Genomic DNA, 27,190 nt, shown 5'->3' with positions numbered 1-27,190 from the left:
CATTCAACTGCAGTGCAGAGAGAAGGAAGTACCGCTAAAAGCGCCGTCATTCAGACGCAGCTCCTGCAGTGGATGGCGGGAGAATCTCTGAATGATGTCATGAACCCGGACATGGAGACATGATTGCAGAGTCTTTTGTAGAACTCTTCAAAATAAAGAAACGTGGTCTCTAAACGTCATCTGCGTCCCCCATGACTCAGCGAGAGCCCATAAAATCAAGCTTAGTGGTAGCTCCGCCCACACATGAACCGATGCATGTGGTTAACTCTCTTTTGGACACGTGTAATACAGAAACTGTCCTGCGTGCCCTAACAGAGTGGGCGGAGCCAGATTAGAAGTGATAATCCAGGTCAGCGTGAAGGCAGCATCAGCAGGTAATCTGACGGTTACAGGACAGAATCCTGATCAGATGATCCCTGATTTAAGAGACATTTTTGTGACAAAGCAGCTTCACACTGATGTTTGCTCACGACGCTGTCCTCCATGAAGTAATGCAAACACACAAAGTCTTCCAGACCTCGTTATGTTTCTAGCAATAATAAACTGCATCCACTGTCACCAACAATGGGAGAAACGTCTGCGCCGTTCTTCAGGACAAAAGCAGACAGCAAAGACAATCTTTGGAAGTTGTGAGGTTGTCCTGAGCAGAAACACAGATTATGCTAATGAATGCCAGGAGAGCTAAGCCTGAGAACAGTCTGAGATTCTCCAAATCAAAACAGCATCATTCAGGGAGAAAGCCAATCAAAGTCCTCCTAACAAGCACAGCAAACTCAGACACGAGAGAGGAATCGTGGATGGGTCTCCGTTGGACGCGGCGGATCTCTGATCAGACTGTTTGCTGCTACCATGTGGATGAATCCTAATTGTTTAAGGAGGGAAAGTCGAGTGAGGAAATCCAAAGTGGCGTTGGGCGTAAAGCGGCGTCCCTGGACGCCCGCGGTGGTGCTAAGCAGTAAACAGATATGACAGCTCTGAGCGCGGCGCGCCCTCAGCCGCAGATTTTCATCTCCCCAGGCGAGCTCTGTCCTGCCTGCTCACCTCACTGTGTTTGCTCACAGAAAAGCCCCGGCGGCTTAGAGCAACACCAGAGGAAGGCTTAATATAATTCTCCCACTTTCAACGATGTCATCATTCTAAACCTCTGCTAAGTGGAGGAGGAGGAGGAGGAAGAGGAGGTGGCACCGGAAGGATGGCGTTTGTTGTTTCCTCCTTCCAGAGTACGTCGCTCCTCTGCGACCCCCCCCCCCTACAGTAATGAGTTGCGAGCCTCCCGCTCCTCTGGTCTGCCCAGGTCTCTCTGGGGGGAGAAAACGGCAAAAAGCTGTTTACTTGCTTTTCACTCTCATTATCTGCAGGAACGAAGGTCAGCCGTCAATACACCGGAGGAGGCCGTTCTTCAGATGAGGCTTCTCCCAAAAGTGCCGGATGAAAACTCAAAATTAAGGCACTTCTGTGATAAATGTTTGTGCCGACAGTCGGGCCCATCGGGGAGGTTCTGAGGTGTGGAGAGGAACCCTGAAAGACCAACATGCTCAGCAGGTTCTCACTGAATAAAACATGAACCTTTGCAGATCTGATCAGAGGAGATTTCTCTGATAATATGTTTACCAAAAAAAAAAGAGTTTAAATGTGTTGATATGGACGCGTTCCTCCTCTCTTTTTCACCAAAGACCGCTCATTTAGGCCGAGCCCAACGTTCTAACACTTTATGATTCTATAAACATTAGTTTATCTAATTCTTGGGCTTTTACAGTCATTAGTCTGAACGTCTGAGCATAATTATTGGGAAAATAACGACAAGCAGAAGTCAGAGTTCACCAAAGTTGAGCTAATTATGACAAATGGGTGTGAAGGCAGCGACAGAACGGCCTCATTAGTTTGGGGATGCTGTTAAACGCTGTTTGGAGCAGATTTCACACATTCTGACCATGAAATGCAGCTAAAGCTTCTAGAGCTCCGTTCTTCCACACGAGCAACAGCTCCATCCTGCATAATCCAGGAGTAAAAAGCAAAAAGCTCAGCTCTGACTCAGATGAACAAAACTCCTGACAAATCTCCAACTGTTGATGGTAAAATATGTAGGAGATAACACTGAATGAAAATGACACTTATAGGGTCATAATAATTGACAAAACAAAACAAAGTTGGCCATAAATGAAGTGAAAACAGCACAATGACAAAAAAAAATGTTTGTGAAAAATACCAGAGTCTAAGGATCCCCTATGTATTTAATGGAGGCAGAAATCCTGGAAATCCTGGAAAGGTTCAAGGATTTGAAGAACCAAAAGTCACAGCTGGAAAAAGCTGAAAGAGCTGAACATTTGAATAGATGAACGGTTGAAATAGCTGAAAAACTGTAGGAGGAGTTAAGGCAAGGCAAGGCAAGGCAAGGCAAGTTTATTTGTGTAGCACAATTCGTACACAAAGTAATTCAAGGTGCTTCACAAAACAGAAAAATGCATTAAAATCACAATACATCATAGAAATAATCAACGTAAAATTTACTTTAAAAGAAAAGAAAAAATTTGAAAATTGATTTAAAAATAAAGGAAGGAAAGGAAAGAAAAGTGCAGATAGGACCTTTCAGTCATATACACGGCTAAACAGAAATGTTTTAAGTCTAGATTTGAACATGAACACAGAAGAGGCCTGTCTTACGACTTCAGGGAGGCTGTTCCAGATTTTAGCTGCAGAATATTGAAATTGAGTTAAGCAGCAAAAAGCTGGTGGAAGATACTAGAATAAAGACAGAGAAACAGGAAAACAATGATTGAAGGATTTATAGCATTCAACCCATTAAACAAAAACTTTATTTGTTTAGAACTTTTCCAATGTAAAAAGCATTTTATACTTTTAAGAAATGAAATCGAAACAGGCTGAACGGTGATGCAGTGGTTATCGCTCTTGCCTCACAGCAAGAAGGCCCCCGGACCTGAACCAGAACACCAAAGGGGGTGGAGTTTGCATGTTCTCCCCGTGGGTTTTCTCCGGTTTCCTCCCACCATCCAAAAACATGCTTCACAGGTTCATCGGTTAATCCATGTGTGGGTGTGTGATTGTGGACACTCTGCCCTGCGACAGACTGATGACCTGTCCAGGGTGTCCCTGCCTTCGACCCACAAGTGGCTGGGATAGGCTCCAGCATCCCCGTGACCCGTGAATAAACGGAAGAAGATGAATTAATGAAAAACCAAACAAAGAAAGAAAATTATGAAAACACATATAATAAATAATTATTTATAAATAACAAATGTATTTATTTATATTCACGAACAAATGTAAATCAACAAATAATTTCTGCTTTTATAGATGTCCCTCCAACTTTCTATGGACACTCTGCAGCCAATCAGAGTCCAGAATTCACCCAGACCATGAAAATGTCATTATAGTTTTTTTTTTCCTTATACTTGATCATCAATAAAATGATGCTTTGCCACAGTTTCCATTATGAGGATCTGTTCCTTCACTTCTACACGTCCATCATCATCATCACGACTTAATTCTGAACCAACAGATAATCTACCCGCCTTTTCCTCTCAGCCAATCACATCAGACTTTCATCTTGATCTCTCTGTGTTCCAGATAGTTTCTCCGGGTGTGATGCTTCGGTTTGATCCAGGCCTTCACCACCATCACCGTCTGTCTCTACGCTCTGAGTTATTAAAATGCCTTCAGTCATGTCACGGAAATTGAACCGCGGCGTGTAACACTGAACCACAGCAGGAAGACACGCGTGCTACATAAACATCATTTGACACCAGTGTTTATGGATTCCGGCTTATTTGAGGCAGAACATTGAGAAGTGGATTTCAAAGGTGTTCGGGGAGACGGCCTTCCCTGTCAGAGCAGATGTGTTTCAGGCTTTAACTTATCACAGACGGCGAAGCACAGCTGGGACTGATAATGACTCCGCCGCACCGACTGTCCTTGCAGATAAGCCATGACACTAATCCAAACTGCATTAAAGCAGCACCTTCTCCGACTTCACACCTTTTGTCAGAAGATGTCGTTATTGTCAGAACCCGAATCGCTGAAAGATCAACAGCAGAGCTAAACACGGTTTGACAAAAGCACTGGAGCACCGTCACTGCAGCTTCAGCTCTGATGGGGGTGTTGGAGGCCCTAACTTTGGTTGGGTGGAGAAACCTTTGTCAGACAGATGTTTCAGCTGAAACTGATGTTGATCAGACAGTGTGTCCATAAAAACACCCGGTAACACAAAGAAGATAAAGCCCTTGCTCTGGGTGTCATCTGCTCCAGCCTGCGGGGTTTCAGGTTGTCCAGGTCCGTTGAGGCTTGTAGAGCGTAGCGGCGCAGGTGTGTCTACAGTTCCCTTGAGGCTCGTACGGCCACCTCAAGAGACGTCAAGAAAATGGAAGGTACCATTGTCATGCGTGTGGTATCGTAATGTATTCATAAGGATATTGGAAGTTCCACGCACTTATGACGTGCAGGTGATTCTGTCGTACGGCGTCCTTACACCACACTGTAGTTGTGGTGCATGCACAGGGTGTGCACGTGATCCGTAAATGCTGTAAAAGGACGTCTGTGTTAATTACACTCTGACTAGCTGCATTTACACGGACAAAATCAATCGGAATGAAAGCCTGATCTGAAGAAAAATTCGGATTAAAATTTCTTTCCGATGGAGATAGGTGGTTATGCCGATTGTTGATCCGATCGTTGTTCATGTAAACGGTTCATTCTGATCGTGTGTCACTGCTGCTCTGGTTTAACCTCATGCATAGACGGTGTTTCCCTCCAGAGAAGCTTTGGAGCTCAAACAGGACCGACCGGCTGCTCTGCCGCCCCGCGGGCTCCTTGCCTCTCCCTTCCTATCTTCTCTGACACCCCCGCGAGGGGGGTGCCAGGGAGGAGCGCTAGCACGTCCGGACCCTCCACGGTCCAGGCTCCCGGACGGAGCGAACCGTGTCTCTGAGCAGAGCAGCCGGACTTATAGCTTTGTGTTTGAGGGGAGGGGAGGATGCTTTGTTACGTGTGGGAGGCTTGGGACTGCCATCCGTCCCACCGCTCTATGTGAACGAGCTGCTGGACTCAGGAGAACCGGGTCTCTGAGCAGAGCTCGGACATCCAGCTCTCACAGCGGCTTTGGGGCGGTGTGTGAGCTTAAAGCAGAAATGCTGCTCAGTCCTTAGAAACCGTTCAAACAATCACATGGATTTGTGTTTCCAGTCGTGTCCCGACTAAATAAAGGCTGATGTTATTCCACATATTTACGTGCAGCAAACATGCAGATTGCAGCATTTACCGCATGGATTTATGTTCATCCAGGCTAATGTTGTTGTTAGCGTGTTAGCCTCTCTTAACCCTTCTTCCAGATCCGTTCTTCCACAAAACCATTGATCCCATCAAGATATTTTGCACATGGAACTGCGGCTACTGTCTAATTTCCTCATTTCTAACAGTCAGGCTGCAGCGAGGAGCCCGTTGGTGCACGTGATACGTGCACCAACGGGCTCCTTGTGCAGTCTGCAGGGTTCAAAGAAGAAAAAGTACAGCTGGACTAAAGCTTCAAGCTTCTGCTGTGAAGCTTTACCATCAGTGTTCATCTTTGGATCCTCAAGTCAAGACATGTTTGAAGTGTGAGATTTAAATATGAGTCCTACACTTTTTAAATTCTCATCTATTGTCTGTCATTTTTCACTACATCATGATTACAGCTTCTAATTTTGTGGTTTCTATCAATTTTATTGTAATCTGAGGACCATTTAAACATGTAGTTGTAGTGTTAGATAAGTTAATTCTCTCTATGAGTTCTGGTACATCACCTGTCCGTCCTGGGGGAGGATCCCTCCTTCGTGTGGACACCCCTGAGGTTTCTTCTATTTTTTTAGGAGTTTTTCCTTACCGAGAAGGAGGGTCTAAGGGCAGAGATGAACAGTTTAGGTTAGTTCAGTTTAGAGTTTTCCTATTGAATTCTATGTATTCATGACTTGATTGTATGTTCGCTTTACAATTACTGGTATGAAGCCCAGTGAGACGACTGTTGTTGTTGTTATTTTAGGCTATACAAATAAAATTGAATTGATACAAATAAATATAGTTAAACATAGGCCTGCACAATAAATCACAAATGTATCATTATCAGCTGCGAAATACACATATCCCAAAATACAGCAAAAATTGTGATAAATGGTTATCTCAAATGTGCTAAAACAATCTTATGGCAGCTTGAAGTATTTAACGAATCAAATCAATCCATTTATGCATTTGACCAATCAGATGGAGTCATTTTATATTAGATGTTCACCTCCTTCGCAAAATGCAGGACTGCTTGTGGTTCCTAGAATTAGTCAAAGTACGGTTGGAGGTAGAGCGTTTAGCCACCAAGCCCCTGTTTTATGGAATAAACTCCCAGCTCATGGAAGAGAGGCCGACTCAGTTTCTACATTCAAAGCTAGACTGAAAACATTCCTCTTTGGACAGGCTTATTGTCAGACTAGTTAGTATTCAGAGATTATTTAACTTAATGTTAATGTGTTTAAATTAGACTTAATAATAACTATTTCTTTTAAAAGGCTGCTAGAAGTTGAAGCTGGGGTAACTATGGTGCTCTGGGGTTCTGTCCTCTTTTCTCATCTACTTCTACCCTTCCTCTCCTCTATTCTTGATCATTATTCATCATTTAGTTCTCCATGCCTCTGTTTGGTGCAGTGATTCATGTATTGTCCCTCTTTCCCTCTTTCCCCTCCTGGTTTTTCCTTACCGCGAAGGCTGGTCTAAGGGCAGTGATGAACAGTTTAGTTTAGTGTGTTTAGTTAAAGTTTAGTATTATCTTATTGAATTCTATGCATTTATGATCCTTTTGATTGTATGTTCACTTACCGTACGAAGCCCACTGACACGACTGTTGTTGTAAATTTGGGCTATAGAAATAAAATAAAATTGAATTAAATTGAATTGAATTAAATTAGACGAGGGTCATTTGGAGTATAGTTTAAGGTATGTTGACTCTTGTTTAAATTAAGCTGTTGAAGTGAAATGGAAATTATTTTTTGCCATTTGTTCATGTATCGCCAGTCTATCTTCATCCCCATATTGATCATTAATTTAGCAAGTTTTCCTCATATCGTTCAGCCCTAGTTAAATATTTCAAATGGTTGAAATCCTCCAAAGTTTACACTAAAATAAATAAAACCAAAAGGAAAATGTTTTGTTTGTTATGCAGACTGATTTGTCAGCTGCTCAGCAGTCATCAGCTGACTGGTTCTGATCCCAGCAGAACCCACTGAACCACTGCGTTCGGGAAGAAACCCGGAACATTTATCCCGTCTGAAAGTGTTGCAGCCATTCTTGATGTTTTCAATAAAAAGCTCAGCAGACACTGGAACCCCCTGCAGGAAATCCCTCTCTGTAATGTCGGAGTTGATGATGTCCCAGAAAAGTCCAGAAAAGATGTTCTCTGCAGGTTTCATTCTAGACTTTCCAGATCTTCTCCTTTGCCATTTCTGCTGAAGTTTAAAAACACGTATTCAGTTTTTCCGATTCTGTATTAATAAGCATTAATTATAAGAAGGTTTGTTATTTTGAGCTTTTTCAGGTGAAACTGTGTTTAAAAAAGGTTGATTAATAAAGTTAGGAGGTCTCCGCTAAAATGTCATCATCCAATAAGAATGAGAATGAGAGGTTTATGCTTTCATTTCCCCTGATGCTCCATCACAGCTTCAGTCCATCAGAGGCAGAAAAGTCGCTTTTATTGTCTGTCTGTACTAAAAGAGCACAGAGAATGAATGAAATATTAATAATTAACAGCGGGGCGTGGAAGTGCGGCTGTTAGACTTCCACTAATATTTAGGTGGATGATCAGCTCCCAGCAGGTCAACATTATGCAGCGTTCAAATGTCAGTGTCATTTCCTCCGTTTCGCCGAAAGGTCACCTGCTCAGGAGGATCCCGCCTGATCTCTTTATGGCAGAGCTGCCCCGCAGATCACATCAGCAAATATGGAGCCCTGACCTCCTCTGCACGCCTGAGCCGGCGTGAGGAGGCGGAGCCGCTCCTCTGACAGACGTCATCATGTCAAACGCAGCGTACTCGCCGTGCAGCATCAAAGAAACCTTAAACGCCACCCATCCCAACAGTGATTCCTTCTGCAGTTTCATCTCAGGGGACAGGGCATTAACTCAGAGAGGTTAGGTTTTCATTTCAACACTTCTTTACGTTCTCTGTTACATGTTGGCTGTTTTTGGCGCCCTTCAGATGCTTGAAGGTCAAGAAAGATGGAAAACGGGAAGAAAGTATGACCCAAAGGGGTTTTAGGGTTATAAAAACCTTCAAAAATATAAGAAAATTCCAACAAAATCCATGTTCACAAACTTCTACCAACAATATAAACATTTAAGAGCATGAAATTACAAATGAATACATTTCCACTGGAGCAGCTCAACCATTTCTTTTTAGCTCCAAACACGACGGCGGCAGTTTCATGTCTTTGAACTATAATTACTCTAAATTGCTGGTTGCACATGAAATCAGTCAACACTTTCAAAGCAGTTCTGCTTTTTTACAAATATGATCTGAGATTGAAAGAAATGATGTCGTTTTTGATGAAAATGCACAGAAAAACGGATCAGAGGAGAACCTCCTTGAGGGCAACCGTCTGAAGAGAGTCCAAGAAGATGAGGAGGACTCATCCAGGAGGAGATGAGAGAAGCAGCCGATGACGGAAAGACCTGCAGGCCTCACCGGAATCACAAACGGGGTTCTAATCCTGGAAGAAATCTACAAAAAGAAACTCAAACAAAGAGCCCAACACCCTCCAAGTGCTGGTCCAATAAGAAAATAAATGTAGACGTCATGACACATTTGATTCGGCTGGTACGTTTAACTGTTTCCATCATTATTTATAGAGGGCTTCCTGTGTTCCAGCTGATGGACAAAGAGCAGAGAAATGAGGCTTTTCTTCATCTGCCGCCTTTCAGGAGAAACATGGTGTAAATCAGATGTAAACAGTTTCATTCTAATTCACACAGTTTTAATGATATGTTTAAAAGAAGGAAAGTCTGCTGTGAAACCGGCAGGGAAAGCGGAGCGGTGGGGGAAACGAAAAGCCTGAAGGATGAACTATTATTTATAAAATGTCTTATGTGCATTAGTGTCGAATACAAAGTGAGCTGCTCCCTTCCTCCTCGGGCGAGTTATGAATATAAATGATGGCATTTTACTCCGTAAAAGAATCGAGCAGGAGGAACGGGCTCACTAGAAGCACACTGCAGACGACGAGTGTGCAGATGAAAGCATCCAGAAACACAAACGTGCACATTTTCATTCCATCCAGTCATATCAGGAACAAAGAACAAACATCATTTACCTGTTTTCTTCATTAGTAAAGGTGTTTCTTTTTGTGTTTTTTCCTTCATGGATGCTGATGGCTTCTTGCCTTTACTATTTCATTTCCTGTTAGGGTTTCAACAGCCAATCCTCACTTCCTGTTCACCTGCTCCAATAACACTCACCTGTCACACACATCGTCTAAAGCCCAGCAGTCGGAGGTGGCAGGTTTGATTTAGACCAGGGTCTGTTTGCAGGGATAGTCCACTTCGTTTGGCATGTGGACCAAAGCGGTGAGCCCTGGTCAGCTTGAGAAGGAACCAAGGTTCAGAAGTGAACCAAATGGAGTAAAGGAGGAAAAAACACTGCAGTTCAGAGAACCTGGATCTCTTGAAGTCTCTCCCACAGAAATCCCACAGACGTCTATAGAGAAATGATCAGCTGTAACTCAGTCATTCTATTGGTCGGAAGAACCATTCTGGATCTAATACCTTTTTCTACATTTTCTTGATAATCCTCGTTATTTTTCTACAATATTTTTTCTGTAGTTCAAGTTATTTAAGTTATAAACTGACCAATTAGATGCCTCAATAAAAGTAGGTGGAGCCTGCTGGCCCCCAAATCCAATGTTCAAAATGTTTGACAGGTTTTGTACAGCCCGCTTTCTAGTGGTAGGGGTGTGGCCTTCCAACGAGTTACACCTAATTGCTGAGAGCGGTTGCCATAGAAACCTCGACCCAAACCGATTTGGACCAATCGCTGCCTACCGACGTCTGTGGATGACGCCACATTCTCTTGGTCCAGTTCTCTTGGATAGTCAATGGTTTCAACTTCCAGACAAAGTGAACTGAGCAGCACGACCCTTGGGGGGGCGGGGGGTCATGCTTGCTGGAGCCTACCCCAGCTGTTGCTGGATGAAGGCGGGACTCACGCTGAACAGGTCACCAGTCTGCTGCAGGGATCCACTTCATTTCTGTTCTCTTCGTGCCCTCAGCCTCCACCACCTCCCCCTCAGACCGAGCAGCCTTAACCACTGAGAGGAAAACATCTGTCATTTCATTTAGTTTGACTGCTTACTTTAGGATCTATGAACCTCTTCTGTCTAAAGATAGACTTTGTTTGTTTAGGATTTATTAGTGTAAAACTTTAGGAATATTTCTTAATCATTCACATCAAACTTCTATGGTGATGAATAGAATCATAATTCTTTCGTCAAAGATAAATGTGGCAACATAACCTAAATGGTTTTTTTAGAAAAGGAATGTCCAGAATCAGCAGTGGGCATGGCGGTGACAGAAGGATGATGTGGGCTTGTTAAGCTGGAAGTCTTCATGAGACAGTTTGTCAAATAAAACATGACATTTGCAGTCAAAGTGGAATATCAGGACCAGTTTGGTGAACAGCCTTGATGCAGAATCAGAACCAGCTGAAACTGCAGATGGATCAGGTCCAGACTGCTTCACGTTTCCAATAAAAGATCTTTTTCCTTCTGTCATGGTCTTCCATGTCGAAGCCGTCTGGAGTCAGTTTGTTCCTGTTGCACCTTTAAAAGGAAACGCATCATCTCTCTGTGAAACCCGACTTTTCCTGCCAGTAATGAGATCAAACATCAAAGGACTTCTGTGGAGGATTTCTGTTTGTTCAGAACCGAGCGGTGAGTTTGTAAGACGTCTCAGTGAATAAGAGCTTTGCATTACCTGCTTTCTGTCTGACCGTTCAGCTCAGGAGACCAACAGAAAACCTCTGCTTTTGCTTTCCTCTCACATGTTAGCTCTAGTTCGTCACCTTGTTGGAAAGCAGACCCTGACGATGCTGGAGAATATTCCAGCGCTAAGCAGACGGTTAGGGCTGAACCGAACACAAAGCCTGACCGTGAAAAGCAGGAGTGCTCAGATGAGAGAGTCATCTCCATCTCCCATCATACCTTGCAGGTTTTTGATCTGACCTTTTCCCTTCCTCCCGTTTTCGTCTTCTCCCGCACCGCCTCCTTCTTCTTCCTCACTGCTTCCCACCTTCATCCCCCCATTTTCCCACCCTCTGTTTCTGTGCTTCCATTACGACTTCTGCCTCTTCCTGGTTAATAGTGGCGTGTCTGCCTGCGATGCTGATGAGGCCCATTAGTGTGAGTGAGCCGTAACAAAGGAGGATCACAGCTCTGCAGTGAAATGTGATGAGCTTCCGCTCTCTTATCAATTCCAGGAAACATTAACGGCTACGGCAGGAAAAACTCTCCTTTCATACACCTATAATTAAATGATACAGACGGCTTGATAGTCCCTAGACCGTTGTGGGGGCAAATTACACAATGTAATGAAGAAGAGCGCTTCCACTCTTAAGGTTACAGTCATTGCTGCATCTCTACAGTCTGCTCAAATGTTTTCACAGATAGATGGGTGGTATCAATTATCACACAGGAAATGCTAACTTAAAAAAAAACTGCTTTCATTTTACTTTGGTTTCTAGATGCCAAAATGTTTTCTGTGCTAAACAGGATCCTCCTTCATGGTTAATGAGACACAAATATCCTGAAGTTGCAAAAAATTTTTAAAAAGTTACGATCGTTTTCAACTAAAAGGTGGAGAATGATGTAAGAAAAGATTTTCCAGTTTACTGAAAATCATTATTTCGTAACAACAAAAGAAATGCTCAGAATTTCTGAACTTCCTTATTACACAGGGATTTATTTCAAAATACTCTGCGTGAGAGTGACTGTAAAACATTTATAACACATTAGCATGATTAGTAAATGTTATTCCAAAAGTCCAACATATTCAAGTTTAACTGAAAATAAAGGCTGGCATGCCCGGGTACCGGTCCGTGGGACGGGACCGAACTCCAGAGAAATTAACCTGACCAACACTTTTTTTCCATTTTATTACTAATCTGATTCTGACGGACGTTTTATTTTGAAAAACTACTGGATTCCACATCCGACTCATTCTGGGCGCATGTCAAGTGGCTCTGTTTCATGTCAAAAATCCAAACCTCATTGGTTGGGACAGTTTGACTGGTGATATGACTACACTGCCCAGAATGCCTGGAGGGGTCAAGAGGCAGATGATTGGTTAGAGAGGTTGATTGGAAGTTCTGTATATTTTCCAGGTGTTGTAAAAATGGATCCTGTGTCATGGAGCAGTGAAGGTGGAGGTACCATGACATCAGAAGTATTCCCTCTGTTTGCAGGCCTCATTGTCTGTATACTATACCTGGACGGATCGTGTGTGACGTCATCCACAGAAAATGCTTTGCTTCTGCGTCCAATCAACTGAAGTCATTCAGTCGCCATTTTGCCGTGATATGTCCTTCGCCATGTCAGAACAGACGTCGTCTGTAAGCTGTGATTGGCCCGGCTACATTTCTGAGGAAAACACTCTCTCCAATCAGGAGTGATCACGTTATCAGGTCACACCCCTTCCACTAAAAGCGGGCTTGGGAGAATCTGTCAATCAAACACTTTGAGCGTTGGACGTCAGCCCGCCTACTTTTCTTGAGGCGTCTGATTGGTCAGATTATAACTTGATTAACTTGAACTACAGAAAAAAAACATGAGGATTATCAGGAAGAGGTTAAAAAAAAGGTATCAGATCCAGAAAGGTTGTTCTGACCAATAGAATGATGAACAGCTGTTTATGTCTTTATAGAAGTCTGTGGGATTTTGGCTTCTTGGAGCCACTTCCTGTTTGGAACGCCATGGGGGGGGGGGCTTGTTCAGTCCAGTTCTTATTTTACTGTCAATAGTTCAGCGTTGCCTCCAACCAACAAAGCCACAAACTTCCTGTAAGATGTTCCTCCGTTCTTCCTGAATGAGCGAATCTGTCTGTACTTTCTAGTTCTAACTCAGATTTTCCTTCTCTTTTTAAGAAGAATTTATGATGTTGATTCTCAAACTGCTGAGATGCAAAGATGCAGGATTTCTAAGGCAAAATATTGAAAAGTTTAGAATTTCCCCGTTCCGTATAAAACGTGGTTTTGCCGTGACGTGTTCAGTCAGAAAACCCAAACAGCTTCTGTTCTGTGGATTGAACTGATAAAGCGACACTTCAGAGCTCCCTCTGCATCCAGAAGGTCTCGCTGGGTGAGTTTGGTTTGGCCGCAGACGCCCTGCGATCGCTGCAGCCGATGAGACCACATCCATCAACAAACCCAGACGAGAGAAGATGCGAAGGAGAGATAAAGAGTGGAGACGGACGGAGGGAGCTAAAAAGAAGAGAGAACAACAGGAAATAATACGTGGAGAACAGAGTCTGCCAGCAGATGAGGGAGGATGGAGAGCTTATTATTGGTGCAAGCACATCCATCATCCTGTGGAGACGAGGAGGGAAGGGCAAGAGAGAAGAGTGAAGAAGTGACAGACACACAAATTATTGAGAGGAGCAGAAAAAAGTTTGAGGAAAACTCATTTTTTTGACAGGAAGCAATAAGCTGATCCAAGAGTCTGGGGCAGAATGTCAAAGTTCTGATGAGCAGGTCCAACAGCGGTCAGGATATTTGTAGGAAATCAGCTTCAGGTGTTTCTATGAAGCTGCTCTGTCACAGCAGCCTGAAATGTCATCATGCATTGCTGCCTTTTGGCTGCTCGTCCGGCTCCTCGCCACGGATCTGAGGACCGTAATGCTGTCACCACACCCCGTTTCCTCCCAGAGAGCATCTTCAGCAGAGACCTGATCTGGTCTGGTGTGATTACATAAAGAAATGACCTTTAACCCCCAATTATAACCCCCCTCTATTTAAAATTCTTTTGTCTGCATGGTGTGACAGTCTGAAGGAGGAGGGGCCGGTCAGGAAGGCGTCCTCACAGCAGCTTTGCCGGAGCGTCTCCACCCTGAACCAGCAGCTTGGAGTCCAGCTTTGAGGAGACTGGAGACGTGGACTGAAGCTGCCGGCTCTGGCTGGAAGGTCAAAGACTGACCTGCTCAGACTGAGCGACCACAGGTAGACCTGCAGGTGTTTGGAGCTCTTCTAAATAAAAACCATGGGTCTTGCATGCTGAGGTATTGTCCCAACTGACCTTAAGAGTGAATATGGGCTGTCTGCTGATGAAAAAGGGTCAAACGTACGCGGCACGCAGGTGACCTGCACACCCCAAGGTCGGAGACCACAGGGTGCCCATGCTGAGTGCGACAGGTCGTAGTGAACACTGATGCACCACGTCAGGGTGAAGTAGGTGAGACGCAGGCGTGTCGGACACATTCTTCCTTGTTTTCAACCTCTCATAAATCCTGCAGACTGCCGTTAGTCGACCATTTACTCTCTTTAAGATGCAGCCGCTCTTCTACGACCCTCCCCAAACCCCCCCAGCACCCGCATAGGTTAACCATCCATTCAGGTGCTGAGAGTAATGCTTCTGCTAAAACCGCTGATCTCAGACAAAGCAGATGGTTGAGACTTTAGGAGAACATGACCTAAAGCAGAACAAGCGATGGTGCTGGATGAAGAGAGCTGCTGCTTTCTGACCCAATGTGACACTTTCTGAATACGTTCATGACAGATGTGTGGACTGATGTGAAACCATCAGACCGTCAGAAACCTCTGGACATGTGCCGGACTGAAGTGGATTTTCTCTCTTCACTTCAATCCATGCAGATTAGGAATAAATAACCTGTGACAGCTTTATTAATGTGGTGATTTTCTTCAGCTCTGTCATGATGTAATGGATGGTTTTAATGTTTCGTTTAATAACGTGTAACATTCTGCATATGACGGCAGTCAGCAGCATTATCTCATGTCCACACACCAGCGTTGTTGTCCGTCCTCCTGCTCTGCAGCTATTCATCACACCATCCTCCACCGTGACACGGCGCTCCGCCAGCGACCACGCGGCGTCATGGAATGACACGCAGGCTGCACATGTGCGGGCGGCATGGACCTTCAGCTACATTATTTATTGAAATATGCAAATGTTCTTACACAAAGAAGTACATTTGCTGTGAGTTTGGCTGCAGCAGCTAAAAAAACCACCTTCACCCGTTCATCTCTGCTGCAAACACGCTGTGACAGGCTTATAACTGGAAGATGAATGAGATGTCAGCATATTATGGGATGCAGACTTTAAATAAGTGGAGATTGGTAGCAACTACAGGACTTCTGACCCTTACTTTCATTAGAGGCGAGGCGTTTGTTATTACAATCTTCTTTCAAGTATTATGGTACTTTTCACATATGTAGAACCAGCCATTTGAACGATCTGATTGGATCTGATCCTCTGACCTAAAGTGGATCCAGATCCTCTGACCTAAAGTGGATCCAGATCCTCTGTCCTAAAGTGGATCCAGATCCTCTGACCTAAAGTGGATCTGATCCTCTGTCCTAAAGTGGATCCAGATCCTCTGTCCTAAAGTGGATCTGATCCTCTGTCCTAAAGTGGATCCAGATCCTCTGTCCTAAAGTGGATCCAGATCCTCTGAACCTAAAGTGGATCCAGATCCTCTGAACCTAAAGTGGATCCAGATCCTCTGTCCTAAAGTGGATCCAGATCCTCTGTCCTAAAGTGGATCTGATCCTCTGTCCTAAAGTGGATCCAGATCCTCTGTCCTAAAGTGGATCCAGATCCTCTGAACCTAAAGTGGATCCAGATCCTCTGTCCTAAAGTGGATCCGGATCCTCTGTCCTAAAGTGGATCCGGATCCTCTGTCCTAGAGTGGATCCAGATCCTCTGAACCTAAAGTGGATCCAGATCCTCTGTCCTAAAGTGGATCCAGATCTTCTGTCCTAAAGTGGATCCAGATCCTCTGACCTAAAGTGGATCCAGATCATCTGCCCTAAAGTGGATCCAGATCCTCTGAACCTAAAGTGGATCCAGATCCTCTGTCCTAAAGTGGATCCAGATCCTCTGTCCTAAAGTGGATCCAGAACCTCTGTCCTAAAGTGGATCCAGATCATCTGCCCTAAAGTGGATCCAGATCCTCTTCATCCAAACTTCCAGACAGAAATTCCTGCTACTGAACAGTTTTCCAGATTCTTGGATTTCTTCCAGATGTTTGTTTCTCCTTCGGCTTTTCCCATCTGGGGTCGCCACAGCGAACGAGTCGCATGGGAAACTTGGCAATGTTTTACGCCGGATGCCCTTCCTGACGCAACCCTCTCAAAGCAACCGGGCTTGGGATCGGCATAGAAGTAGATAAGGGAACAGGGAGCAGCCCGGAGTTGAACCTGGGTTTCACGGATGGAAGGCACCGCAAACCAGCACGAGCTAAACCGGCTCGATTTCTTCCAGATCATCAAGTTAATGAAATCTGTGTCCAAACCAACAAGTAAACTAGAATGAATGTCAAATCCATTCACATGTTAGTTTCCTAAAGTTCACCACTGTTGTTTTTCCACATCCAAAGAATCCAAAGGGAACATTCTTAGAACATTCTAGACACTGGATGGTCACATGACTTTATTCACAGTCTGTCCACACATTGGACTGGAATGATGGACTGATCCGTGTTCATGACATCACACGCGTTGTCTGCTGTGATTGGTCGGTTTACATTCTAGTCAAGTAAACCTGCTGGACCTCAATCCAAATAGTATTTTCCAATAATGATTAGATTATCAATTGATTTAATTATGAAATGATTATTTAATGGTATTGGTCGATTTGTTTGGATTCTGCCTCAGACGTATGGATCTGGTTGGACGGTGCTGCATTTTCACAAAGAACCAAAGATCTGTTTTCCTCGTCAGGTCCACATGGTTGGGCAGGTGTGAAAGTCCACCTGAAATCTGGTTCAAACCAAACAAGAGACCTGTTTCTTATTCTATTGGTCAGAAGAACCATTCTTCTTCTGATACATGTTTTTCATTTATATTTTTCTGTAGTTCAGGTTATTGAAGTTATAAACAGGTCAATCAGATGCCTCAAAAGAGGAGGCGGAGACTGTTGGCCCCTACACTCAAAATGTTTTCACAGATTTTGTGTAGCTCGTTTTCAGGAGGTAGGGGTGTGGCCTTCTAACAAGCCCTCTCCATATTGGTTGCCATAGAAACGTCGACCAATACGGGCCAATCACCGCTTAATGACAATTTCTGTCAAGAATGCAGGAGACCAGGCTCGTTTTAGGAACTTACAAAGAGAAAAGTTGACAAAAGACAAAACAACTGAAGCCACGATACCAGAAAAAATGGTGAAAGCCATGAAGTTAAGTAAACCCAAAGGGGATCAACACAAACAGAAACAGCTGAGAAACTGCAGCTTAAACTAGACACAAACTCATCAAGTCTTTCACATAATAATGAAGAAAGTAAAGATCTAAGCAGACAGCTGGCTTTAAGATGGGAAGAAATGCAGCAGGATGAAATCACCTCAACTATTCAACCACAAGTACTCCAGCTCAGCCTCTGTGGAGTCCTTACACACTTTTTTATTCATTTCCACTCATCTCTTGTGGCTCCTGGACACAATTTTCAAAGTGCAAAGGGAAAAAAGACATCCCTGAGAACCATCAGGCTGCAAGATGGAAAAAGTGTTCATCTTCGGCCCGCTCCAGAGGTGTTACCAATCTGTGTGGGGGCAGGCAGAGCCCCCCCAGAGGAAGGAACAGGATGTAAAACGGCGTGTGCCCAGGCGCCGTCATTCTCATTTCAGCTGTCTGTTAGTGACAGGCGTCCGCTGCGGACTGTAAATCCACCTGCTGACGGAGTCTGCTTATCTGCTGCAGAGAGCAGGCAAACACTCCGCCGGTAAATGAAGTGAACAGCCGGGAGGAACAACGTGCAACACATCCCTCCTGGAGGTTTCCAACAAACCCACACCTTCCCTCCCCCCTTTTCATGAGGAGATTGTAGACAAAAGCAGGACAAAAATGAGACTAATAAACCTGAAAGGGTCAAGTCTGAGAGGAATCTCTAATAAAATGAACACTTTGATTTAGAGAATAGAAGTTTCCTTTAGTGTCTGGAAAGTTTCCTTATCAAAGTGACATAAAACCCCAGGATCAATGAGGATCCAGGGCTTCCATGTTTTTAAGGAGCTTCCTGAGCTCCTTAAAAACACCTGAGTACCCGAGTACCTCGCCTCTGCTCCTGCTCCTACACCTGGCTGTGGATCCTGCCTCTGGCTCGACTCGCGCCTTTGACTGTCCCCACAACCACGGCTGGATGAAGCTCGTCTGCTGGACTTTTATATATGTAGTTGTAGATTTAGATAAGTTAATTCTTCTCTAAGAGTTCTGGTAAATCGCCTGTCCGTCCTGGGGGAGGATCCCTCCTTCATGTGGACACCCCTGAGGTTTCTTCGTTTTTTCCGGAATCCGGTTTTTTTGGGAGTTTTTCCTTACCGCGAAGGGGGGTCTAAGGGCAGGGATGCCAGTATAGCTTAGTCAGTTTGTTAGTTCATTTTAGTATTTTCCTATTGAACTCTTTGTATTCGTGATCCTTTTGATTTCATGTTTTACTTTGAAGCCAATCGAGACGACTGTTGTTGTGATTTTGGGCTATACAAATAAAATTGAATTGAATTGAATTGAGCCCTCATTCTCTATAATATGATGCAATTATCTCACCTCAGTTTTGGTAGCTTCTGATTCTGGAAGGAACCATAACTTCAGCATCGGCACAGAAAAATGAGTTAAACATAAAAGTAGTTGGAATAAACTACTAATAATTGATTCAATGCTCATTTCTTTTGTAAGTGACCATGGTATTAGCGGGATAACACTCTTCAGACACGCACAGACTTTGCAGGAGCAACCGTCCATTCATTGCTGGTAATGGACACCTGGTTGGTTATTATTCTGGAGAGAATTCAGATGCATGTTGGTTTTTCTAGAATGTGATTAAAGATTTAGATTTGAAGCTGTTTTTTCTATTTACTTTCTAAATCATAAAATACAACATTTCTATAATACGATGAAGTCAAATCTTTCAAATGTACACAGATCGTTGTCGTTAACATAAAAGCTATAACTAGGTTAGGGAACAATGCAGCGTTTGCATCATCTCCCATTTGGATGGTGCTGAGGCAACGATGAAGCAACCAAAAACCCCAGACCGCCTTCATTTCAGCTTCCCTTCCTGCTCATTAACTCCTCCACCATTCATCCCTGTCAGGCATAAATGTTTGGGCTGCTCCACCATTTAGGGAAATTAAGGCCAGGATGGTGTGAATGGATGCACCCCCCAAACCCCGTGAATGAAGCCCTTAGAGGTTCTCTGTGGTGAAGATGTTTGGAGCCGTTTACAGAGATGTGACAGAGTGTTGTGTGTGTTTGCTCGGAGCCACAGGAGAAATTCCCATCTGTCTGCCCAGAAGCTGGCTCCATCTGATGACGTGTTCTTCCATTTATTGTCTAACTGCTTTTAAAATTTCAAGACACCAAAGATGCCTGTGAGATCCCCTGATGATGAACAAAGAAGAAAATGGCCCCAAGTGTTTCTTTTCCCTCCAAGAGACTCTCCAAATACAGCCGAGATGGCTTTCTGCATCACCGAGTTTTGCAAATATATGTTTTCAGCATTTCTTAGCACAGAAATTATTCATCATTTTTGGCCATAAAAAAGGGAAAAACTGCTGGTTTTTACACCCGACGCAGTCAAGAAAACCATAATCTTTAAAGATTTCTACAGTCATGCTGCTTATGGCTCTTTGTTTAAATATTAATCAATGACAAATCATTAGTGTAACATGTTTATGGGACTAACTGAATCATACGCCTGTTTTTCCGTCACCTGAAGGGCGGCTGGTGTTTAGATTCTCCGGTCTTCTCAATAATTAATTCAAATTTCCCAATGATGGCTGATCATGTTTGCAGCAGCTTTTACAAATCTGGAAATAATAAGCTGGCAATCACAGCAGTGGTGTTAATCAAAAGCTCATTACAGCCTCATGCCAGGATTGTTTTTGTCAACCCTGATGTTCCCGCTGCACCTGTGTTTACAGGCTGCACCCCCACAGAAAGGTGTCGCCGCCATCGCTTTCTTCCAACTCCAGGACTTCTTTTTGATCACATCGACCAGCGGCGCCGCTGCGCCACAGTAATCCTGGGTTTTTGTCCAGAGAAACAAACAGAAAATGTGGAAAGAAACCTGCTGCTCCAATTTGGCTTCAATCCAAACGACTTTACAATAAAATCTGTCAACTGACTTAAAGGTACATGTTTGAAACCTCTCAGCTGGTAAACAAGTCAACGAATGTGTTTTGTGATGGAAGAGGCGGGACGCTGCACCGTCGGTACCTGCAGTGGACGGCCAGGTGGTGAAGAGGCAGCAGGGAGACTCTGCTGTTCTACTGGACACATCTCACAGATGGAGTTTGAAGAACTTCAATCAAAGGAGACCGGAACCTAAATCAAGACAAAACCAGAACAAGACAACAAAACGATACCATGAAGATCTGACATTGAGCAACACAAAGGATGGACTCGAACACTAACAGAGGATGAAAAGATGATTGAAAAACAGGTTTGAATGATGCAAAGCAAGAATACGTTTCAAGGCAAAACTAAAAGCACTAAAGAAAAAAAAAGAAAGTAATAAAATCAAGCAGTTTGTATTAAAGTGTGACGAACGGTAAAGAAACACCAAAAGCAAAATAAAAACAAAAAACATGTCACTCATAAATGAAGCCTTTCAATTCACAGACGTTCATCTCTGCGTTCTAGATGGTTCCCTCCCCCCCCTGTTACCCCCAGGACCAAGGTGGAGGGTGGGGTTTATGGTCCTATGGACCAACACGTCGCCATCAGCCGAGGCACCTTTTGCAAAATCCTCCTTAAAGTTTAAAACACCAGCTTTGGTCTTGTATTTGGAGAATCTCCTGGTTACTGATTTCCTGCCAGCGGAACCTGATCATCACAGTTTTGTGTAGCTTTTGGGAGCATGACCTCAATATCCCTTCTTGGTCTTCTTAGTTCTTCATACTCTGACTGAACCCCCAACCAGACATCAACCCAACAAAAGCTTCTATTTGCCAAAAGGGATAATCTGATAAACAGCGATAAAAGGATAAAATAAGAGTTAGCTTGTGCGTTCACTTTTTAAAACTTGAGGCCACAGAAAATGCAGCGTGACGTGCAGTTAGAAAGGGGGAGTTTGATTATACTCTTGTACAGTGGAGCCTCATGGGACAAAGCAGCCATGGAATCGCCTCAAGCGGAGAGTCTAAGCTTATCTGTCTCCCACATACTTTCACTAATATGCTGCCCCGGTAGGAAATATGGAAAGTGATTACATAATGTCGCCCTCCCCTTCCCTCACTATGCAGTCGAACCACAATCTGACCCCCCATCTCAGAAGCTTTTTTATGGCAGTGAGATTTGATCAAATAAACTGTGGATGTAATCTAAATGCAGAAAAAGCTAGCCTCTGCTTTACTCCTCTTATTTATGCTCTTATTGTGGAACAGCAATAGTTTACAGACAAAAGGGTCCAAAATCAATGACATCATAACGGCCGTCCAAACCCTCATAGGGCAATAAAACGTCTTTGATTGAGAAATAGTTGCCCTGCTGTAAATGATAGCTTATGATTCATACATAGGGAGGGGCACCAAAGCTGTGTGCCAAGTTGGTACCGGTACTGATGTCTACGGTACTCCTGGTACCGTATCAAAACACGTTTACGGTGCTTCATTTCAGACATGTTGATCACTTGTATTCCCTTTACTTTTAATGTACAATTCTAGCCAATCGTTTTACATTTCTAGCCACTGGCGGGCGATGAGTGGGCCCATATAAGAGTGGGTGGGGTCATGAGGATGGGCGGAGCTTTAGTCAAAATGCTGAAAATGGAGTGAACCAAAGTTTGTCTGTACTTCCCAGCAAAACATTCAATTTCAGACAACTGATGGATCAGAGTTAAGGCTTTGAAAAAAGATTGTCGTCATGGCGATAACACGGGTTAATGATTGTGTTTGTGAAAACGAAGATGCACAGTTGCAGCACAGATAATCACAGAGAATGAAATAAAGCAAATAAAGTCATTCCAGTGCTCCCCTTCACCCTGACACTTCATCACTCTTTTATGGAAAACGTTGGTGTGTTTTTATATTCAAAGATAGAACTTTACACGCTGTATCTACCCGCTGGAAGATGAAAAGAAGTGGATTTTTGTACCACAACAAAGTTCACACCTTCATGACCCTACAGTATTACTGCGAGTTTGAACATCTAAACATTAGCAGGGTCTGAAAGCAAACAAAAGAGGAAGAGCGCTTACACCTCTTCCAATCAAAAGAGATGTTTCCACCAACCAGTGTACCGGTTAAGAAGCCTGAAGGACAGAGGTGGGTTGAGGTTTAAAAGTCGTCACATTTACGTCCTTCACTTCAGGAGGATAAGTCATGTATTGAGACGTGAATTAGTCTCAGTGTTTCTGTGAATGTTTCTGAGAGAGCAGGTTAAGTCTAGATGCTACATAGCGCACCTCAAGTAGCTAAACCACTTTGGCATACGAATGCAAACCTATACGTTAACAGAATACAGGAGTGAAGGTTAGGAGAGAAGGTGGATAAAATGCTTCAGTGAATGGGAGAAATTCCCATTTAAATGCTGTCTGCAGCACAGCAGCTATGCCTGCTGACCTTTTCACTTATTAAGAGTTCTTTATTGACAGTTTCACTAAATGTCATAGGAGTATATCTCATTGCTGTTTATTTCCACACATGGGAGGGGGGGGGGGGGGTCCTACAAGACAAAACTTAAAAGCAACCAACAGGATAAAATCCACTTTTCCATCTATTAATATTTATGGAAAAACAGAGTTTGAATAAACACCACATGTTCTAGTTTTGTAATGATGTGGCAACAAAAGTGAACTTAATTGTTTGAGCGTTTCTTTTTTTACCTTCTAAAGTGGTGACATGACAAGACGACCTAAACCCTCTAATGCCGGAGATGCCGCCAGCGACTCCTAAAGAACACGCTCTCTTTGACGTACCGAAACTCCTCCAATCTTCATGCCATCAACAGGAACAGCAGCTTTTTATTTCAGCTTTGCAGCGTCATGCAACTCATCGCTAACATCAAGTGTTGCATAACGGCCCAACGCCACCTTTCTGCGCGCCTGTTCTGTAAACTGCGTAAACGGTTGAAGAGCTCCAATAATGTAAACACTGGAGCTAAGGTGGCGGTGGTAAAGGGTTAAAGGACACAGAGGGAAAGGCTACAGTAACAGCAGGAGGGAAAAACGCTGCCACAGACAGTGGAAAAGCTGTCGTACAAAACACGGGGGGGGTCTGCAGGGTCCCACAGCGGCGGCTCTGTAATCCGGTCTCGCTGCTTGAGTTGAATTTCCCTCAGACAGGAATAGAAGGCTGATAAAGATGTCTGGAGGACCTGATTGTTGGAGAACCGCTCTGGGGTCACACAAACGGGTTTCAGCTTGATTAAACCTCAACGGCATGACTCCTGCTGAGTAAACAAATGCAGCTTCAAAATAGTCACCATCTGATTCGGAGACACAATCCTACCGGGACCGGTACCCGTCCGACCCCTCCCAGAGTGTTTCCTAAGCTGTCCCCGTGCTGGAACGCATGGCGGCCACGCTGCTGTTTTAGTCCTGATGCAACAGTTTGCAATGGGAGCTTTTAAAGTTGATATTTAAGCAGCAATCACACTGCTTTATGCCATGTTTGACATCAAAACCACACCATCTTTGAAAGGAATGAACACAGACCACAGTGTTTGATGGAAGTGATCATCGCAACGATTAGAAACAGAGTTTTTCTGTTGTGAACATGCAGGAACAGCAGGAGGAAGAGCAGGACAGTCAGACCCCCAGCAGGCGGCGGCCGTCTGTTTACGGCAGCAGAGAGCGTTTGTGTGTTTTAGACGAGCTCTGAGCAGAAACAAATGGTCTGTTTTTACTCTTCTGCAGAATAACTTTACTTTTTGCATTTGTGTTTGGGAATGTTGATTGTTTTTAACATGTATATGTGTTTTGGTGTGTGTTGTACTTTGGGCACTTTCACTTCATTTAGTCGTTTTCAGCATTTATTTGGCATCTTTTTTAACCATACTGCTGTTTTACTTTGTCATATTTTATGACAAATTGTTGTGTCACCTCAGTGTGCTTTTGTTAAATGTTCCTAGCTAAGGGGATTTGCGTACGTGTGAATATTTGTATGTGCGTGCCACTTTTGAAGTCTTATCTGGAAGAAGACCAGCCCGTCATGAGGTTCACTCCATTTGGAACCAAACACTTCAAAATAAAACTGGAGAATTTACTGAACTATGTAAACATTTTATTTGCCAAACCAGGTAGATATTATTTAATCATCCATCAGCTTTCCACACTGGGTTTGAATTCTATAAGAAAATCCAAACTCTGTTGGCTGATCTTTACCTGGAAACAAACTAAAGGTTTCAGGATTCCACCTGTCAAATGTTTACGTGTTTGTTTGCATCATGGCTTCTGCTGCAATCATTGTTGATGGAAATAAAGGCGCTTTTTTATGACAAATTCTTCCCACTGATTTTGCAAAACATTTAGAGGAAAAAATAAAGACATTATTCAGATAATCCAATAGAAAATCAGCTGTTAATGTATATTTAAAGTGTGCTGATGACCCTGAATAGCACTGAGACTCAAAACTTCCACTTTTATTTATTATTTACAACAAAAGACAAAATGTCTACAAGAAGAACTAAATTATACATCTAAATAGTTGAATACAAAAGAACCGAGTTTCTCTACTTATTTTTAGAAAATAGGGAGTAGTAAAAGCTTTCTTTAAGATCCTCCATTTATCTATATAATTAAATTACCTTAATTTATCTTTGGCCCCTTGAGGAGGAAAATGAAGAAGCAGCTGAAAATCCTTTTAAAAGCAAAAGTGGAGGCAGAAGGTGTGTGTTTCTCACCTCCACATAAGGCCGTGCTGAAAGCCGCCGTCAGCTCTGCAGGTTCTGGTTAATAATGCACCGGCTGGCCCTGTGGTGGATGTGGAAACGTGTTTGGTTTTTGCTGTGCGTCGCCTCTGTGCAGCAGCAGTCAGGCTGAAGGTGACACGGGACAGAAGATGACCAGCAGGCTGTCAGTCCACATTAGCTGCAGGTGTTGCAGACAGAATGAGAAAGAAAGGTCAACATTCTGTTTGTCACTCTGTGGTCGTCAAGGACACCTGCTGAAAAGGCCTTCTCTTCCTGTGACGCTGCAGCCGACCTGAAGATGCTGTTCGTTCATCACTATGAACATTGTCTGCAGTGTCATCCGTCTTGGGAACGTTCCTCCTTGGAGAAAGATCTGAGAAGCATCTAGAACCGGCTTCATCCATGTGGTTCTTGACTCTGGCTGTCATTCCAGCGTTCCAGGGGTCCAACCTTCATCAGGAGACAGTTGGGGGCTTTTCTAATGTTCTCCTTCACTCCAACCAGTGGGCTGCGTGTGGGAGGAGCTACAGGAGCAAACAAATTGACTATTAAGACTTCCCAACTAATGAGTTTGTGGAATGCCACATGGACAGGAGGTGGAACTCCATGGAAACATTGAGATCATTGCCAATATCAGCGTTCTGGATGTGCAATAAAGAATTATTACAGCTGCGGCGAGTTTGCCGCTTCCCGCCACACCTCTGAAAGTGCAGCCCGTCTGTCCACAGCCTTCCATCGGTTGCACGTTCTCATCTCTTCTATTATTTATCATAACTGCACCTTCACGGTTGTTCCTCTGCTGTTTGGAAGCAGCGACTTCAATCAGCGTCTTAGATTCGCAGCAACGCGAGTCTCAAAAGTCTCATTTTCTTGTGTTGCTGTGAAACACCTGATTCTGTATTTCTGCTCCTAACCATCGGTACTTCAGTAAAATCACTTTTTCAGTCAGACTTGAGTCTTTTTTTCAACCGACTACTCGATTTTACGAGGAAGTCACAAGTTTCCCTCCGTTTCTGCCTCTTTCCCTGAAATGATTGAGACATCTCAGTCCACTCTGTTCTTCAAATTCTGCCACGGAGCCGCTGCGTTGGCATGGCAACAGGTCAGCGGGGCCATGCAAGCAAATTCAGGTTCAATTCCACTTTCATTTTGTCAAATTTAAGCCAACTCAGTATGAAACATGCGAGTTGGCAGAACTTTTTAAATCAAAGAGCAGGAGAGCTGTTCAGCTGAAAGGGCTGCAGGTGAGACGTCATCCACAACGCACAGAATTAATAGAAATCCAGTTTATAGAATGTCTCTAACTTAAACTATGAGGAACCCTGAAATGCCTGAACAGGAAAGTAAATCTGCTCCCATCAGTTAACAGTGATGGAGGCTCCTTCTGTTTACTGAGCCGGGTGTCTCTGTGGAGTCAGGAACATTTGCAATAAGAAACAAAAGCTGCACTTCAGCCGCTGAGGACTCTCATTGTGTACGTGTGTCAGTTTTGTTTAGGCAGAGTTTGTTGATCTTTTCTTGTAGCCAACTCGCGGCCTTCAATATAATTAATGGAGCCCAGGCAGCTCTCATCAAATGCAGAGACTGCACTCAGCTTCCTGCCATGTCAACAGCCAAACAGAACAGGGCAGCTTTTCAGAGAAAACATTGACAGGAATAAATTCTTACCACATATGTGATGGGAAAAAAGAGGAAAACAGCCTCTAGGGAGGAAATAAATTAACCAGGAAAGCAAAGTTGGAGTGAAGTTCAGTTTGATGCGGCATAATTAGGGACTGAAAGCTGAGAAAGGAAGGAAAAAACCAACCGGCTGCTTTAAGTTTTCAATGATTACAAACCGAAACAGCAGATCGATGGGTTGTACTGCAACATGAAGCAGACTCACAGAGATGGACGTTTAGCAAACAACCTTTAGGGTCATGAATGTCTGGTCTCATTGGGACATCAAGCTGGCCACAAACTAAAGCCCTCCCTCCAAAAAAAACCCCCCCGGCAGCATTATGAATGAGGATCAAAGCATTTGAAAAAAATGGTCTTAAAAAGTCAGAGTTATTAGAGATGTTCCATAAATTACTTTCTGTGACTCAGACAGAAGAAGAAAAA

General features: G+C 43.7%; 1 long non-coding RNA gene across 9 annotated transcripts in view; it reads right to left on the bottom strand.

The window, feature by feature from the left end:
• Positions 1-27,190, bottom strand: part of LOC105355707 (uncharacterized) — a 38,645-nt gene that overhangs the window by 5,308 nt on the left and 6,147 nt on the right. For 2 of the 9 annotated variants that reach the window (XR_013647498.1, XR_013647499.1), the window contains exons 3-6: positions 25,339-25,611; positions 25,079-25,213; positions 20,453-20,560; positions 5,793-5,885 (exon numbers count right to left, since the gene is read on the bottom strand). This is a non-coding gene — a long non-coding RNA (uncharacterized LOC105355707). Of the gene's footprint in view, positions 1-2,273; positions 5,886-16,503; positions 20,259-20,452; positions 20,561-25,078; positions 25,266-25,338; positions 25,612-27,190 lie in introns of those variants that run through there. The other 7 variants (XR_910053.4, XR_013647503.1, XR_013647501.1 and 4 more) reach the window with 6 other exon arrangements.

Source organism: Oryzias latipes, chromosome 14 (genome assembly GCF_053564925.1).
Source record: "Oryzias latipes strain Hd-rR chromosome 14, Olatipes_Hd-rR_3.1".
NCBI classification, from domain to species: domain Eukaryota; kingdom Metazoa; phylum Chordata; class Actinopteri; order Beloniformes; family Adrianichthyidae; genus Oryzias; species Oryzias latipes.
This window is presented reverse-complemented; position numbering and strand designations above follow the sequence as displayed.